General features: G+C 47.2%; 1 protein-coding gene across 3 annotated transcripts in view; it reads left to right on the plus strand.

Annotated features, from left to right (window-relative positions):
• The first annotated feature begins 316 nt into the window (after window positions 1-316).
• Window positions 317-16,795, plus strand: part of TRERF1 (transcriptional regulating factor 1) — a 208,681-nt gene continuing 192,202 nt past the window's right edge. For 2 of the 3 annotated variants that reach the window (XM_039242675.1, XM_039242677.1), the window contains exons 1-2: window positions 317-371; window positions 794-875. The gene's annotated coding sequence lies outside the window, so the exon portion shown is untranslated. Of the gene's footprint in view, window positions 372-780; window positions 876-16,795 lie in introns of those variants that run through there. The other variant, XM_039242676.1, reaches the window with a different exon arrangement.

Consider the following 16,795-nt stretch of genomic DNA (forward strand, 5'->3'; position numbering starts at 1 on the left):
CGAGGGTGGGGAGCAATGCAAAAGGTAAGGCCAGGTTACCGCGGCTCGGCCCCGAGTGGGCTGCGGCCGGGGGAGGGGCGAGAGATACATATGTATTTCTGTCTCCCTAGCACACCCCCTTCCCTCTAAGCGATGGCTGAGAGGCGGTGCATGCAGATGGGGAGTAAGTTTCCTGAAGGGGAGGGTGGATGCACGCGCGCGGCCCCGCGCTGCAAATTTCCACCGGGGAGGGCGAGTGGCTGGATGCGGAGAGTTTGGAGTTGCTTGCCGCGGAGGGCTGGAAGGGGAGCAGGGCCGGGAAAGGGGGCTGGCGGGCGCTATATCTGGGAGTAAGTTTCCAGGATCAGGAGAGCCTGCACGCTTGCACGCTAGTAAGTTTCTGGTTGGGGAGGGCGCGTGGGGAGGAGGAGAGGGAGGGGTGCATGTATATAGAAGGGGGGAGGGGGGAGCAGATTTCCTGCGGGGAGGCTGAATGCATATGGAGAGTAGATTTCCTGAAGGGAGGGTGGAGGCGTAGACGGACCGAGTAAGTTTCTTGCTGGGGTGGTGGCGGAGGTGGTGGGCTGGTGCTTTGGAAACCCGTAGCTTCCTCCCTGGGGTGAGGGAGCATGCTGTTGGGGGTGGGGTGGGGGCGGCGCGGGGCCCTGTTCCCTGCTGGGGAAGGGGCTTGCATCTGGGGAGTATGTTTCCTGGCGGAGCGATATTTGTTTACAGGCTGAGGGCAGTACTGTAAGTGAGTAGCGCTTCGAGAAGGCGGCTCTGACATAAATTAATATTGAAATTACTCCATCAGCTCTGCTCGCCCCCCATCTCACCCCCCAAGCGGAGTCTGGTCTTGTCGGATTGCCCATGCACTTGTTGCAGAAACAGCCAAGGTAGGCGCGAAGCTTATTAAGTTTCATTTAAAAAAATTAGTTGGGAGATGCTCCGTGAGAAGACGGGGGAGGGGAAGGGAAGAGTCTCCCCCCACTTCTTTACTTTCAGTATGTTAGCAGGGCCTTCTTTCTGCTTCCCTTCTTCGCTCTTCCCCTTGCGGGCTGTCCAGCATCCCAGCCAAGAGGGAGGGCCGAGGTGGGCGCTATAATTGGCAGCCCCGGCTTAAAGGGTGGCGGTGGTGGGGCTCGCAGTTGGAGGTTGTGATGTTATAAAGCCTTCATTCTTCCAGCCAAGAAACCTCAGGACCCTAGGGATGTGCCTTTCGGGGTTTTTGACATGATGCATGTATGTATGTATATGCGCCTATAGGCTCTTTGGGGGCTAGGTACTCCCCCAAGTTACAGTGGCCGCCCAGACGAGAGAACTGTGTAAAGGGGTAAACCTGCCCCGTCAGTCCCTAACTTCAGTGTGGGAGACTGGGAAGTTACTGCTGGTGGGCTGAAGAAATAGATATTTAAGAACAACACAGAATCACCCGTTCACTGGCAGAGGCCAAGAGCACCTGGCGGGCAGCCTCTGGCCAGCACTGGGCTGGAGCATGTGGGCCAGCCATCGTTAGGTTAAAGAAAATGACTTCTGGTTCCTCCGTGTGCCTTGGACTGGTCTGTTAGAGCCAGCTTGTGGAAACTCTTCCCCAGGCTAGACACGGCTTTGGCAAGTGAAGTGTCGAAGCGGGTTGCTAACGGCCTGGCCTGGGCAGTCTTGGGAAGTACATGGATGGAGGTGATGCTTGGGAATGATGGATCCCGGGATGGCTGAAGAGTTCTTTCAAAAATGCCTCCGAAAGCCGGCTGGGTTCCCCATTTTTTTTTTTTTTTCAGTAGGCCATGGAGGAGAGCTTTGAGAAAGGAGTTTTAAGTTGTCCCAGTCGGTACCAACCTGCATCATTTACCGGTTCCAGAAAGCAGTCTGGTGATGGAAAATGTGGTTTTTGGATGCCCACTGTAAGAATAACAGACAGTAGTCCGCGCTTAACCAGTTAGCCAGCAGTCTTGGCTTCTCCTCGCTTCTCTTTTCCTGATCTTCAGCCTTCTGGTTTCTGCAGAGGGGTTGTAGGCTTTGGCTGTCAGGTACTTTGATTATGCTGGGAATTTTAACTTGGCCAGGATAATTTTAGCAGCAGGGATTCAAACTGAGGCATGCTTAGCAGGATCAGGGAGTACACGCTAGGTGTGTGGTTGACTAAAGTTGGTTAATCTTTGTGCAGTTGTGTAGACAGGCTCAATTCAAGCAGGGGGAAAAGTGGGTTTAAAAACAAAAAAAAATCCCTCTCTATGTTACTGATGTCCTAGACAGTGCTTTTCTTCGTTCCTTCTCGTCCTCAGATTTCCAGATTGAGAATTTGATTTTGGGCAGCTTGAGAGTTGAGTTAGTTGGGGATTAATATTATTGCCACTTACCAAATATTTCTAACTGGGCATTAGTTAAACAAATTCGCTATTATTTTTCCCTGCTGAAAATCTCAGCCTGGATGGTGTATATGCTGGGAGGGTAAACAAAATCTTTTATGTGTGTTTATCCCAGGGTAGTAGAATTATTTACATGCCTACCCTCAAAGCCGAGAGCACTCAGTTTTCTTTTTTTTTTTTTTTTCCTTACGTTTATGAGATTTATTTCATTGTCCTGCTTTGGCCATTAATCAAGTCACAGTAGCTTTTTCCCTCCCCTCTTTTGCTGAGAATGTTCTCGTGGTAATAAAGGTTTGAAGGTCCATGAATCATAATTCATTTTTTAAAAAAAATATTGTGGTGATTGTCAGGATTTGATTTATAGGAATTGATACTGGGCGTGACACACCTCTTTGGGCCCCGCCTTTTAGGCATGTCCATTTTCGCCAAAGGATTGGTTAGAAGCCAGTTTGACATCTCAAAAAAAAAAAAAAAAAACCATTTCCTTTCTGCTTTATGGGCATTGAGAATATTAATTTTGCAGGTTTCATAGTGAACATGGGTCTTTTCACAGCTTGGTAAGCAGGCTTCCCCGTAGCAGGCATGTGTTAATATCACATAGCATTTATGTGAGCTTGCTGTGAAAACAGTTGTTCTATGAACTGTGTGGAAAGTACTCAGTTTTGCCTCCTTTAACTCGCTTGGGCCTGTGGTTTTTATTGAGGTAAGAGCTTTCATTGTAAAAGAGGGGGCTGCTGCTTATATAATAAAATGTGTGGTCACAGAAACAAAGCTTATTTAGAAGATTCTTTTCCTTCTCCTTTGATAGGCAGGTTGGGCATTAGAATAACCAAAAGCATTGATTTTTTGGGAAAGTGTGAGGGTTCTACTTCAAGTGGATTAATCAGAAAGTGTTAAAATTGCCTTGCATTTGGTAGTTGGCTCAGTTTACAGTATTTGTAAAGTGACGAAAGAACTTTTAAGGTGGGGGGGGAATGTCCCTATAAAGGAAAGTTGGGGGGGGGCATCTGGGTGGCTCAGTCAATTAAGCCTCCAACTTTAGCTCAGGGTGATTACCGTGATCTCACGCTTTGTGAGATCAAGCCCCGCATTGGGCTCTGTGCTGACAGCTCAGAGCCTGGAGCCTGCTTCGAGTTCTGTGTCTCCCTCTCTTTCTGCCCCTCTCTTGCCCACACTCTTATCTCCCTCTCTCTGTCTCAAAAATAAGTATTTTAAAAACAATAAAAAAAGGAAAGTGGGGAGGATACCAGTTTCTAGCCATTTCCAGGTTTTAGACTTTTTGTCTTAAAACTGCATATTCGGTCCATGAGTTTCTTCCACCTCTGAAATTTCTGTGACTTGGATCTTGTGGAGAGAGGTCTCAAGAGGTCTGGACAGGTTTTCCTGGGCCAGCGGCCAAATTGCTTCATGGACTAGGATGAGTTGGTTAACTTCTGTCTTTGTCTTTTCATGGAGAGAGTGGATTTGTACCTTGGCGTTCCAGAAAGGACTCTTGAGTAACCTGGTGATCTTGACCGTCAGACACAAGGAGATTCTTCACAAAAGTGTTCCACTGTCTTGGGGAAAAAAATGCACAGTTGTTTCCCAATTATATGTGCTAATAGAGCGTGGGGCACATAATCCCAGGCACCCAAAATAATTTCGGTTAATCTTGGAAGTTTCCCCTCCAGCCAGCTGGCTTACCTGTCTCATTATGCTTGGTCAAGTCTAAGGTTAATTGAATCGTTTTTCCCAGGCCGCAGGAGGAGGTGGGCTTGGGGAAGAGCGGGACACCGGAAAGCTGAGTGCGGCTTTACCCACTTTCTGTGGAGAATTCACATAGTTGGGATTTGGTCATACATTTGTGATAGAGTTCATGATGATGATATTGTAGTGCTGTCATTTCTAGGATATCCTGTATTTCACCATGGGCATTTTGGGGGCGGGGGGAAGCTCTTGATGTTTTTATTGACTTGGAACACTGACATGAAAAGTGAGGGTCCAGACACGCGGCGGCTCAGACCCCAGGCAGTACAAATGGATGCTGGTTGTTCTCTAGAAGCTGTTGAATCCAGCTCATTTTATTTATGACCTCTTAAAACTGTGTGATTTCGGGAGAAGGGAGGATTAGAATCAGCTGGGATCTTGTGGGTTAATAATATTTCTGAATTTGCGTGTTGGAGGGGGACCAAAGAAATAAAGGAGAAAGTAAAACATAGTTGATTTCTTTTGCGGGGAGAGGGAGACCAGGCTTCTAGTTATTGTCATATGCTTGTCAATGAGGATGCTGTGGCATTTTAGGGAATAGGACAGGCCTGGTAACAGAAGTTTGATCCCATGGCTCTCTTAATAAATCTTTTCTTCAGGGTTAAAGAAAATGCGTAACAAAGAGACCTTGTGATGTTATTTTAAAGAAATTTTAAGTGCTCACGGTATCTGCTTGTAAGGTCTTCTGTTTAATCTGGGTTTGCTGAGGAAAAGGAGGCTTTTTGTGTTTTCCTCCTCAAAGACAACAAGCTGGGGTGGGTGGCTATGCTGAGCTATTGGGCTCTTGGTGCAGCAACACTAAACATTTTTTTTTTTTTTTTGATGGAGAGGAAAGGGGAAAAAGAACCTGTGTACCTAAATGGCAGTGGTAACTCTGGGCTTCTAGAAGATAACAGTTACTTATTTTCATGCCGTAGCTGGATCTAGTTTAGTACATTCAGCAGCTACTTACTAAGCGCGTCCTATGTGCTAGGCACCGGCTTCAGGTTCTGGAAATAGGTTGATAACTAAAACAGACGTCATCGACTCCCTCTTCCCTTCCCCCACCCCCGCCCCTAGCTTACAGTCCAGAGGGAGTGGCAGACATGTACAGAAATATATATTGCAAAAGGTGATAAATGCTTTGATGAAAGCCCAGGGAACAGTGACCTGGACTTACTCAGCTCAAGTAGCCTAGAAAAGGCGCTCTTAGGTTTGGCAGAGAGCACCAGCCGGAGGGGAGCCTATGTGGAAGGATTTTGGCTTTGGAGGGGGGGTGGGGGACTAAAAAGTGGCAGAGGCAGACAGGGGGGATGGAGAGAAGGCAGCATGAGGTGAATGTGCAGGACTCAGGAGGCCTTGAAAAGGTTGAGTTTCATTTGAAGTGTAGTGGGAAACCACTGAAAGTTTCCAGTGGGAAGTGACACCCTCAGGTCTTGATAAAGGGGCTTGCGGTGGTGGAGGGGGCAGGTGTGGGGTTGGAGAGCTGTCCAGGTGAGGAGGTGAGGTGGTGACGGGGAGTGGAGGGAGTGGGTGGGTGGAGAGTGGGCTGGATTGCTGATGGGTTTGATGGTGGCCGGGGAAGAAGAATCCAAGGATGGCTCTGTGGGTTGTGGCTTGAGCAGTTGGGTAGATGGGTGGTGCTGGTTGGGGAAGATGGGGAGACAGAAGGGAACGGAATCGAGCTATTTCCGTTTGGGCGCTGCTGGGCTTGAAATGCCTATTCAACTCAAGGTGGAGATGACAGGCAGGTAGTCTGACGGTGGTGTACAGCACCAAAGAAGTGGCCAGGTGAGATATAAACATGTGGAAGCCATCAGCCTGGGCGTGGTATTTAAATCCAGGGGACTGAGTGAGATGCCCTAAGGAGCCTAGAGAAAGAGAGAAGGAAAGGCTGTCTGTATGCGTGTGTGTTGGTGGAGGGGAGGACGTGTGTTGTTGGGGAGGTGGCGTGTGTTGGTGGTGGTGGAATGTTTCATGGGGTTGATAAGGCCGGAAGAGTCACCCCTGGATTTGGCAAAACGGAAGCCACTGGGGACTTTTCAAAGAACAGCCGCAGTAGAACGTGGTGGATGTGGATGGGGCGGGAGCGAGAGTGGAGGGGGTTGGCTGGGCACGAAGAGGTGAGGAACTGGTCATAGCACGTGTAGCCAACTCTTTGGCAAAGTCTGATGGTGAAAGGGGGGCAGAGAAATGGAGTGGGGGCTAGAAGGGCGTGTGCATAGTGGGAAGGGGTTTTTTCGGGTGCCGGTGTTAGTTTGTGTGCTGATGGGAGAGATCGGAGAGGGAGTGATTGATGAGAGCCATGGGTGGGGTTAGGGCCGCTGACTAGAGCCCTTGAGAAGGTTTCAGGAAGATCTGGCCTTTCCCTGCCAGGAGGGGTGGGAGGGGGAGGTCCTTTCATCCTGACCAGAGGGGTGAGACAGGTGCAGGTGAACAGGAAGTGAGGGAGCCGTACTCCATCCTGGGGCGCTTCGGGTTGAGGCCCCACCCTCCTTGGGAAAGGGTCTGGGCTCAGGACTTGACATCAGCCAGGGGCCTTGAAGGGTTAAGACTGCATCAGAAAATTGTACTGCATATTTCTCAACATTTGACTGCATTACTGAGCAGTACAGAGGCAAGGGCGGATTCTTTCGCTTGGGGAAGAGTCTTCAGTGAAAAGTAATTTGGGCCTCGTGTAAGATTTATTTGAAAACTATCACGGGAAAAAGACATCTGTGATTTTTCAGCCCTGTTCAAAAGTTGGTGGGCCCTGTGTCATAGGTTTTGAGCAAGGAGCTCCAAGAAAGAAAGAAAGAAAAAGAGGCCTCTCCTTCAGGCTGCCTTTCACAAAAATATGTCACCAACTGCCAACCCCGGGTGGTCCCCAACCGTGGTGTCTGCGTGGGGGTGGGGTGGGTGAGGAGGTGAGTCAGAAGACCTGGGTTGGGGTCTTCTGGCCCAGCACCGTCCCGCATGGCCTCTCTGGCTGTCTCCGCCTCTGTACAAAGAGGGTGACACCATCTGCCTCCTCTCCTCTCAGGAGTTGTGAGGATGCAATCAGATAATGTACGGAAAGTGCTAAGTAAACTGTAAGAGGCCTCGGGTCCGCAGACAGCAGCTAGGTGAATTGATCTTCAGCCAGATCTCCTTTTCAGATAAAGAACCTGACGACCACTGAAACGCTGCCCTTAAGTTCCCAAAGCTTCCGATACGACCTCTGTTCACCTGGCCCTCTCCCGCTCTTCTTCCCGTCTGTTCTGAGTTTTCAGGTCCTTTATGATCCTTTTGGTGACGCTGTACCCACGGTCCAGAGGCTGGCATCAGAGCTGCTGGGTGTGGAATGCCAGTCAGTGTAGGCTCAGACTCTGAACCCCGTATTTTATTTTTATTTTTTAAAAGTTATTTATTTGTTTATTGTGTATGTGTGTGAGAGAGAGAGAGAGAGAGTGTGTGTGTGTGTGTGTGTGTGTGTGTGTGTGTGCCAGCAGGGGAGGGGCAGAGAGAGAAGGAGAGAGAAGATCCCAAGCAGGCTCCTCACTGACAGCAGAGAGCCCCACATGGGGCTCGAACTCACGGAACCGTGAGATCATGACCTGAGCCGAAACCAAGAGAGTTGGTCGCTTAACTGACGGAGCCGCCCAGGCACCCCAGTCATTTCCCGTTTTTTAAAAAAAGTTTTTAAATGTTTATTATTTTTGAGAGACAGAGAGAGAGAGACAGAGAGCAGGCAGGGGAGGGGCAGAGAAAGCGGGAGACACAGAACAGGAAGCAAGCTCTAGGCTCTGAGCTGTCAGCACAGAGCCTGATGTGGGGCTTGAACCCACGAACTATGAGATCATGACCTGAGCTGAAGTCGGCCACTTAACCCAGCGGAGCCACCTGGGCGCCTTTCCAGTTTTTTAAAAAATATCTCGTGCTTTTCACTAATCAGACCTCTGGCCTCTGAGCCCTAGAGGGTGAGGCTTTATTATTTATTTATTTTTGAATTAATTTGTATTATGGGAAAACTTGAAACAGAACCCAGGCAGACCAACTAGTGTAATGGAGCCGTTACCGAGGGTTTGGTTGTCGGTGGATAACAGGACCTCTTGTATTTGTATAACAAATATAACTTGTCAGTTTTGAGAGATCGGTTGAACTGATATCCATATGGTTTCATAGGGAGGGGAGAATAATCAACAAAAAATCAGAGAGCGAGGAAATGGATGCCATCGTTGAAATGACTAGTGTTTACCTAGCTTTTCATTGGTCCAAAGCCTCTTTGGCGTGTCTTCTTTTATCTGAGAACAGAAACTTCAGCCATCAGAGGTGGAAACTCTCATTTTACAGTTGAAGAAAGTGAGGCTCAAGAAGTAGGATTGAAAAAATATAAATAAGTGATTAACCCAGAGTCCCATGTCCAGCTAGCATCCAAAGCCCTGTTTTAATGCCGGAATTTGAATGGTCTCCAAATGCTGTGCACCCTCAAATAGATACTGTTGTACAGTATTAAACAAGAACATGATACAGAATATATGCAGAGGACCGTGGACAGCAAGAAGATCATCTGGGAATTTCGGGCTTATAAGTCCCAGTGACCTTAGTTGGAAATACTCAGATGATTTAAGCATGTTTTGCGCATTGCATTTTTTAGAACTTGAATCGTCTGGTTCATTTTGGAGCACATAGCTTTAAGGCTGCCTCGTAATTAAAGCCAAAACTTGACTTTAACAAATTGCATGGCTGTTCTCCATCAGCCTCCTACCCTTAGCCCTTTCCTTTCTGTGGGGGCCCCTCAGTGGAGGGATCTGGACAATCGGTGGTCGTTTCTAGATAGCCTGGCCTTCAGCTTCCAGGCTCCAGCTTTGGACACCCTGGGCTCTGAGCAGTTTGCTGTCTCAGATCGCTTCCCGAGGGCCCCTGGTCATCCCAGAGGCTGTGCTGGGGGCCTCTCCCCATCCCGGGAAACCAACTCCAATCTGTTTTAAAAAGGAAAAGAAAAAAAGTTGGGAGTTGGTGCCCAACGAGTTTTAACAGGGGCGTCCTTTCTGCTCCCTCCGATGTCCTCCCAGTGGGAGATATCAAACTCCCTTAAAATTCAACTCAAGGATACCGGTAATGAGGCTGATTATCTAGTACTGGGACTCTGCTCACTTTTCTTTTTTAATTGGGTGAGCACATGCGAGCCGAGGGGGTTTTCTGGGGAGTCACAGTAGGTAAGGACATTTAGAGGCCTCTCTTCTTCTGGTGTCTTAGCTTCTTTAGAAATCAGTATGGAATTCAAACAATTTCACTGCGCATACGCTCATTCCTGAACTCTTCCTTGAGGGCCCTGGGTGCCTGGTCTGTGGGCTGGGCTGGAGAGGGGACTCACTCGGGCTCTCTCAGCCCTTGCTATTGCCAGCCTTACCACCAGGTGTGTCTTTCACCCCTTCGACACTGCCTTGGTGCGAGAAGAACTGGGTCATCACTCATTTTTTTGTACCCCCAGCACCTGGTACAGAGGCTGGCACTAGTTAGTGCAGTATAACATGCTTATATATTTAAGAATCAACTAGGGGTTTTTTTGGGTTTTCTTTTGCCTCTGGTTCCCTCCCTCTCCCCATCCCCATTGGTTCTCATTGGAGGGAGAAATCCAGTCCTCTCTGCTTCGGGGTCAGCCCTTGCAGCCACTGAAGGAGACCAGGCTAGAGAATGTTTCCTTCCCCCCACCCCCCTTGCCTCTCGTGGCCTGGCAGCCTTTAGCTGGGGGTGGTTTAACTGAGCTCTCAAATTCAAGTGCAGCCCCATCCCCCATCCTTTTTAATAAGTGACATTTTGTTAAATCAGTTATTTGAGGCCTTATCTATATTTCTGTCTGTGCTGGCTTAGTCAAAATAGGAAAGAGAGTGAATATTAGATTTCTTTACCCGCCCCGCCCCCCCTTTGAGCAACTCTACGTAAGATTTCTGATGGGGCGGGGGTGATGTGTCCTTGAAGAAGTAAATGCTGCGTGCAGAAAAAAATGTGGAGGGCTTTGACTTGTAGCGAATGCTGTTTTTCAGCAGCTGTGATTTTTCCATTTTTCTTTTTCTTTCTGTTTTGATTAGCGGAACTCATTGTGCTCCAGGGTTGGGATTGCGTTGGGGGAGGGCGCGGAGGGAACAACATTTACTGGGCGAGCTGGAGTTGGGGAGGAGGAAGGAGAGAAGGGATTTATTGAAAATATATGTCTACTTCTGCTATGATAAAGCGGCAGGCATGTAAAAATGCAACGGGGAAATCATTATTGTGGTAATGTAGGCAGAGCTCCGCTTTCTCATTAACAGAGCTTAGCTCACGTGGAGGAGGGGGCGGCCAGGCTGCTTGGAGAGTTGGGGTATTCAATAATGGCAGGAACTCAGGGGATTGTCTCCACCCCCCCCACCCCCTTCGGCCGCCTTCTTTCTTTTTCCCATCAGTGTGTAACCTTTTTAAAGCTGCTTGTCGGATTTCATGGTCTCCATTGTCACCCCGCCACCCCAAAATGCTATAAGGACTGTTTAATTTTTAAAGTTGGAGGGAATGAAAATAAATTTTCTCTCGGGAACTGGAGCATTTTGGCAACATATTGTGAGTCAGAGATTGGATTATATCCCTTGCGTCCCGGAGAGCACAAGAAGAGCCTATTTAGGGGCTCAGGAATTTGCATATGCTGTGGGGTATCCAAATGAGGGCTTCAAACTGCTTTCGGAGTAGCTGCTGCTGTATATATAGAGAGCTTACTGTGTGCCTGGCCCTGTGCAGATGTGTTAGTCACAGCAGCCTTATAGCAGCTGTAAGAGGCAGATGTGGTGTCCACTTTACACTGGAGGAAACTGAGTCCTGGGGGCGGTGGGTTTCAGCACCTTGCTTAAGGACACGCAGGGCTGAGTTGCCAAGCTGGTCTGCAGACCCGGGACTAAGTCCAAAGACTGGCTAGTTACCTTCCCTATGTAGGGAAATCTGGATTCTAGGAACCTGGAGGGGCCCCTGGGTGGCTCAGTCAGTTAAGCATCTAACTCTCGATTTTGGCTCGGTCATGGTCCTGAGATCGTGGGATCAAGCCCCATGTTGGGCTCTGTGCCGAGCCAGAGTGTGGAACCTGCTTAAGAGTCTTTCTCTTCCTCTGCTCTTCTTCCCCCACCTTTACTCTGTCACTCTCTAAAAAACAAAACAAAACAAAACAAAAACTAATAAAATAGTTCTAGGAAACTGGACAAAATAGAGCTACCACAAGGCCTGCTGTTGACAGTTAAGGGGTAGAGTGCTCAGATGTTCATGAGAACCTTTCCTGAGCCCCCGGACAGAGCTGTCTTTCTGAGGAAAAGATCAAGGCCAGTGGCTCACACCTTTGATAGAAGAAGTGAGTGCCCTCTTCCCCATTCCTGCCAGACGACAGTGACTATGTCAGTGTTGACAACCCGTTCACCAAGCATTATTGAGTGCCTCCCATGTGCCGGTGGCTGGGAATATCAGGGCATGTAAGAGGAGTTCAGAGTCTGGTAGGGACAGTTAGGGGAACATATAAATCTGATACACAGTGATGCTTGCCTAGAAAAAGACCACGTTTCAGAAGTAGTAAGTGGGAAAGACTGGGTAAAGCAGCCAGGGAAGTCTTCAGAGAGAGGTGGTACATGGGTGGGATTGTGTGGGTTCAGTGGGGGATCCCTAGGTGGGCGGGGGCTCTAGCAGATAGCATGGTAAGTATAAGAAGCTACATATAATCTGGCCTTACTGAACATTAGTTCAGAGCTTACCCACCTAACCTTATTTTCCATTGCCTTCAGTTGAATGCTCTAGAACTATACTATCCAATATGGTAGCCATTAGCCATGCATGGCCATTTAAGGATAAGTTAATGAAAAATTAAATAAAATAAAAATTGAGTTCCCCCATTGCACTAGCCACATGTCAAGTGCTCAAGAGCCACACGTGGCTGGTGGCTGCCATGTTGGAGACTGTACACGTAGAACATTTCCATTAGTGCAGAAAGTTCTTTTGGGTAGTGCTGCTCATGAACTTTGCCCTGAGGCTGCTTCTTTGGGGAATGTTTCCTCCTTTGGCCCTTACCTGGCTCACTCCTACTTCCCCCAGAGGCCTTCCCTGAGCACCCCAGGCTGGATTGCCATCCCAATGTCTATCTGGATTGCAGGGATCCCTTTTTGTGTCTGTCTGCCTAAGGGGACTTTCAGCTTCTTAAGGGCACGAGCTAGGTCTTGTTCATCTTTGTGCCACGTCGTGTTTATCACTGTTGTCCCCAGCTCCCAGCCAGGGCCTGGCGCATAGGAAGTTGTCCGTGACCATTGCAGGTGGTGAGGCTGGAGAGGTGAGAAGGGATAGGGCTGAAATGGGACCTGATGCCATGATATGAAGCTTAACCTTGACCCTGTAGGCAGTAGGGGAGCCACAGAAGGGTTTGGAGTGAGGAGAGGCGGGTGGGGAGTAGGGACAAGTCAGATTTATGTATTAGGTCACTCTGAGAGGTATGGAGGACAGGCCGAGCCTGTAGGCTAAGAGATTAGTTAGGAAAGCATTGGAAGTACAGGAGCATGAAGGTAAGGTGTACCAGTGAGCTTCAAAGAGTCGCATTACCATCTTGCCAAGTCAGGGTTTCCTACCATTTCTGTTTCCATTTTGGATGCTCTCATCAGTTTCTAAGGGAAGCTGCAGAAAGTGTTCCCTTTCACTTGTCAGCAGGTCCCTCAGCCCCTTTCCACTTGGAGGCCCCCCGCCTTGTTCTCTCCGTTTGCAGATGGGTTGCCCCCCACCCTCCGCCCTGTCCTGTGCTCACCTGTTCATTTCTTTTCAGGGTACATTTTACTCTGTGGTCCCATGTCTGAATCCTTGTAGCACATCGGAAGCTCAGAGCACAGACGCTGGGGTTTCACCTTTCTGTCTTCTTTGGTCCATGACTGATTCTCCTCTGAGGACACTTTTGGGGGCTTACATTGAAGAAGCTTGTAGAGAGTTTTGCAAAGGAGTCTGGGAAGTAACTGGGATCAATGTAGGCTCTTTTGAGATTGGTTAAAAGGAACCAGAGTGGAAGAGTGAGAGAAGCCCAAGGGGATTATTTTCTCTAGGAAGGTGAGGCAGTGTGCTCTGGCCATGGAGACCTCACATGGTGCATGTTTGGGGATAGGATACATTTAAAAACACAATGGCTACCTACTAAGCGCAGACGTGTGCCATCATTTTACATCTGTTACCTCACAGCACCTCCATGAGGAAGGCATTATTATCCTCATTATACAGGTGAGGAAATGGGGGCACAAAGGCTGGAGCCAGCTTGTTCAAGGTCTCCTGGTTAGTACATTGCAGAGCAGGGATTCAAACCCAAGAACCCAGACTCTTATTCTCAGTACCTTTGCTTTACTGGTTGAAAAGGTTTATTTTAAGAATCAAAGGAGATAGGGGCGCCTGGGTGGCTCAGTTCATTGGGCATCTGACTGCAGCTCAGGTCACGATCTCACAGTCCGTGGGTTCGAGCCCCACATCGGGCTCTGTTCTGACAGCTCAGAGCCTGGAGCCTGCTTCGGATTCTGTGTCTCCCTCTCTCTCTGCCCCTTCCCCGCTCACTCTCTGTCTCTCTCAAAATAAAATAAAGACAAAAATAAATTTTAAAAAAAGAATCAAAGGAGATAAAGGATGCGAAAGTGCTTTGGCAGATAGAAAGCCACATACTTCACCTTTCTGCATAATTGTTTTCTGAAGGAGTGAAGGCACTGTGGTGGTTGGGGCCCAGTGCTTTTTCTGGGTTTTGGGCACCAAATGTGTGTGTATCCCGCAAATCTCCATTATTAACTTCCAGGCAATGCTCTCGATTGTTTGACATGCTTTGGGGGAATGGTTGGTGGCGGGACTCTTTGACCAGAGCTGGAGTGCTCTACATGACCTTGGGAAAGTCACTTCACTTCCTAAGCCTCCCTCTCCTGAGGTGGTCTACTACTACTTGGATGGGTCATTGGGAAGATTAATGGCAGAATGTGTGTATAAATCAGGGCCTTGTCAACCAGATGGTGACATGTAGTTGTGCAATGGCAATTTTGGACTCCATCGTTAGTCGAGTAGACTGTTGGCCCATCCCCTTTCACAGTGAGAAGGTCATGGCTCCCATTTATAGTGTTCTCCTGCTGTTAAGACCTGGAGAAAACACGATCCAGAACTCCTTTGGCACTGACACTTTTTCACTGAGATTGTGTAAATAAGTGAAAGTTCATAGAACTTTTTAGTTTGGACGGGGAGGCCACAAATAGTGTGTGGTGATTATAGAGAATCTGGAAAATATGAGCAGGTAAAGGAAGAAAATAACAATTGTCTTTAATTCCTTCCTGTTAACATTTTAATGATTTCCTTCCAGTATTTTTTTCTAGTCTAGTGATTCATAGTTCAAGTTCTGGAGTCAGACTACCTGGGTTTGGATCTAGGACCCTTGACTCCATGAAAGTAATGGGGCTGGGTGAGATGAAATGAGATGATACATGTAAAACATTTGGGGCCATGCCTACCAGTTAGGAAGTTCACAAAAGACTCAAGCTATACTTTAAAATAATACTGAGATTGGAAGCCTGGGAGGCCTCAGTTGGTTAAGTGACCGGCAAGAGCTCAGGTCATGATCTCATGATTGAGTTTGAGCCCTGTGTTGGGCTGTATGCTGACAGCTCAGAGCCTGGAGCCTGCTTTGGATTCTGTGTCTCCCTCTCACTCTGCTCCTCCCCTGCTAGTGTTCTTTTTCTGTCTCTCAGAAATAAATAAATGTTAAAAAATTTAAAAAAATAGTATTGAGCTAATTTTGAATGAGATTTCTTTTGACAGTTTATTTATTTTGAGAGAGACAGAGACAGCACGAGCAGAGGAGGGGCAGAGGAGGGGCAGGGTCTGCACCCCTTGATTGAGGTTTAATGTTAATATTTTGCTCATTAAATATTGTTTGGATTTTTTTCAGTTTTTTTTTAGTGTATTCTCATAATGATTCTATGTTAAACAAATATTTATGGAGTACCTATTGTGTACAGGCGCTGGGTCCCATAACTTATTTAACTCATTCCTGTCATTAGAAATTTAGCTTGAGGAGCCTGGGTGGCTCAGTTAAGTGTCTGACTCTTGGTTTCGGCTCAGGTCATGATCTCATAGTTCGTGAGTTCGAGACCCAGGTCTGGCTTCATGCTGACAGTGCAGAGCCTGTTTGGGATACTCTCTGTCTTGGTCTCTCTCAAAATAAATAAACAAACAAAAAAAGAAATTTAGATTGTTTATCATTTTGACTATTATAGATAATGCTTCAGTGAACATCCTTGTATATAAATCTTTGATCACATCTCAGATAATTTTCTTAGGATAAATTCCTGGAAAGAAGAATTATTATGTTAAAGATAGTGGGTGTTTTGAGGTTCTTAGTAATGTTTCCTAATTGTTCTTCAAAACATTTTTCATTTTTTTAAAAAGATTTTTTAAAGAAGATTTTAAAGATTTATTTTAGAGAGAGAGAGAGTGAGCAAGGGAGGGTCAGAGAGAAAGGGAGGGAGAGAATCCCAAGCAGGCTCTGTGCTCAGTGCAGAGTCCCACGAAGGGCTCGATCTCATCACCTTGATATCATGACCTGAGCTGAAATCAAGAGTCAGCAGCTCAACCACTGAGCCACCCAGGTGCCTTCAAGGTTTAATTTTTCATTAATCTCTACACCCAACATGGGACTCGAACTCACAATCTTGAGGGCAAGAGTCACATACTCTACCAACAGAGCCAGTGAGGTGATCCTGTTCAAAACATTTTTTTTAATTAAAAAAAATTTTTTTAAGTTTATTTATTTTGAGAGAGAGAGGGAGAGGGAGGGAGGGAGAGCAGCTCACCCACGTGCCAGAGTCAGGGAGGGGCAGAGAGAGAGGGAGAGAGAATCCCAAGCAGGCTCCATGCTGACACACGGAGTGTAGAGCCCACCTTGGGGCTCAAGCCCACAAACCTCGAGATGCGACCTGAACTGAGATCAAGAGTCGGGCACTTCACCGACCGAGCCACCCAGGGCCCCCTCTTCAAAACATTTTTAGAGGTTGATTTTCATTCATACTACTGGTGTGTGGGAGTACCTGGCCTCACTTCCTCAGCTCTAATATTATTGTTTTTCCAAAAAAGGGTAATTCTCGTGTAGCATGTATTACCCTTTAAACCATATACCACATGACTTCTCTGGGGCTCCATTGTTTTCTTGCTGCAAGGTAGAGTACAAATGTCTCTTGCATGATAACTACTATTTGTTAAGTTAGCAAAATCTTTGGATTTCTGTTGCGAAAAGACTGGGCAAATGACCTGAATTATTATCAAAAGTGCTTCTTTCAATCGAGTTAGAATTTCTTCATGCTTATCCAAAGACTTTAGGGGTGCTTTTGTTTCAGTACACACAGAGTGTGCGAACAGCCATTCCCTGCCCCGGGCATAGGATGTGTGTCTGGTTTGTATTGGCAGGTGAACAACGTTCTCCACTCATACGATTAATCGTTGCTAATAATTGACTGTGAAATTACGGGGTCTCTGTTCAGTGTGTTAGGAATTTGTTCTGTTTGAAACTTTGTAAGAAGAAGCTACTTTCACCTCCCACAAGTGTAAGAAAATAGTGTACTAGTTTTGTATGCAATCAAGTGTCGAGAAAAAAAGTTGTTCTCCTGAAAATGCTGAATGCATTAAAACGAGTCAGCATTCCATCATCTAGATTGAACTTCTGTTTTAAAAAATAATGTTTCTTTCTTCTTCCTAGTATTTTTTTTAACATATAC

Source organism: Hyaena hyaena, unplaced genomic scaffold (genome assembly GCF_003009895.1).
Source record: "Hyaena hyaena isolate Hyena2069 unplaced genomic scaffold, ASM300989v1 scaffold_211, whole genome shotgun sequence".
Lineage (NCBI taxonomy): Eukaryota > Metazoa > Chordata > Mammalia > Carnivora > Hyaenidae > Hyaena > Hyaena hyaena.